The sequence below is a fragment of the Hippocampus comes genome, unplaced genomic scaffold (genome assembly GCF_001891065.2).
Source record: "Hippocampus comes isolate QL1 unplaced genomic scaffold, H_comes_QL1_v1.1 C16987766, whole genome shotgun sequence".
NCBI classification, from domain to species: domain Eukaryota; kingdom Metazoa; phylum Chordata; class Actinopteri; order Syngnathiformes; family Syngnathidae; genus Hippocampus; species Hippocampus comes.
Window position 1 is genome coordinate 1 of NW_017841668.1, and position 1580 is coordinate 1580.

General features: G+C 40.6%; 1 long non-coding RNA gene across 1 annotated transcript; it reads right to left on the minus strand.

Moving 5' to 3' along the window:
* Positions 1-8: 8 nt before the first annotated feature.
* On the minus strand, positions 9-1574 carry LOC109509663 (uncharacterized). Its single transcript, XR_002166985.1, has 4 exons — positions 1321-1574; positions 1077-1111; positions 897-955; positions 9-555 (listed from the first exon to the last, which is right to left on the minus strand). It is a non-coding gene; the product is annotated as an uncharacterized LOC109509663 (long non-coding RNA).
* Between the last annotated feature and the right edge of the window lie 6 nt (positions 1575-1580).

Here is a 1580-nt window from a genome sequence, read left to right on the forward strand (position 1 = left end):
TTTTTTTTTTTTTTTTGGTTTAGAAATTAGTGTGCTGTAAGATTACAGCATGCCTCTGGTATTTAAAAAAAAGTGTATTATTTGCACAGCTCATACACCCATTTACGTGTAATATAACTGAATTATGAATCCACAATGACAGTGTTTTAAAACCACGGGTGTCTCCAATTCGAATAGTGTGTCTTAGAATTTTATTCCTCCAGTGGGGAATAACATTTTACTGCTAAAGTTAAGGTAGTAAACAGTCAGTACTCGTTCAGATTCTTTTGACAGCATCGTCACTTGGCGAAAGGGTTGTTAGAGTTCACCCAAGCCATTCATCGCCCCTCATTTTTCTCTTTTATCATCCCTTTGACGAGGATTAACTCAGGGCCCGTTTCTGTTCCTCCTGAAGAAAAGCTTGTTTCTCCATCAGTTTTCGGAACAGTCCCTGTCTGTTTCCCAGCAGCTCTGTGTGCTGGCCGCATTCAGCCACACGATGCTGGTCCAGAACCGCGACGGCATTGGCGTTCTGGATGGTGGAGAGGCGGTGAGCGATAATGACGACCGTTCTCCCTGTGGATGGGAAGGAAATATGGAAGAAGTCAAAAAGAGTTCTACATTAAATCCTTCCCATTCTTTACTAAGTCAGGACAGGAATTTCACATTTGAAAAATCACTAACAGTAAAATCAGTAACAGCCCAACGCTAATGAGGTGTCTGTCCTCGCCAGTTTACTCATACAATATGATCAACAACTAAAGCAGCTGATCAGGGGTCATCAATGGAACAGCAGAAAAACTACAGTACGTTGTGCATGTTTTATTTTGAAACATTTGTTTTAAGGTCAAATGACAAAATATCAAATATAATAAAAATATAAAATAGAATAATATAGAGACAGAAAAGGCATCCACCTTCCATGAGCCGCTCCAAAGCCTCCTGCACCAGGAACTCGTTCTCGGCATCCAGTGCACTGAGAATGGGACATTATACAACTAGTAAATGCAACAAAGGAATAGAGAATAAAATAATCCATTCAAGCCAATTGTATGGCAAATAATATGTCACAACAGGCTGTCCTTATGGCGTCGTACCTGGTGGCCTCATCCAAAAGCAGGATCTTGGGATTCTGATGAAGAAAAAGTACAAGTTGAATGGGCAGAGCTTTAAGATTCCACCCATAAATGTTGACACCAAAGCACTTTTTACAGAAAAGCACTACCGTAGTTTAATGTCAGGAGGAACGATTCTGCAACATATTCGTTGCTTTTGTGAGGTTGATCAATGCATGCAAATTTAGAATGGTTAGCCAGAAAACAATTAAGGCGCTTCACCGACCTTCAGAAGAGCTCTTGCAATTGCTATCCTCTGCTTCTGACCACCTGGGACACAAACACAAAATCGTCATTCACCCAAGAGGAAGGAGATTTCCTCACATTCTGTTTCTATTAAACTATAGTGCAGTTTGCATGTAGGTGAAAGGCCACCAATTTGTGATCTTAGAAAACCAATATGGAGTGTGGACATCATTTTTCACATTTCAATGTGTTGATGGGTGCAAGCAAAATTAGCATTGTAGTCCCCAACCTGCTGGAGAA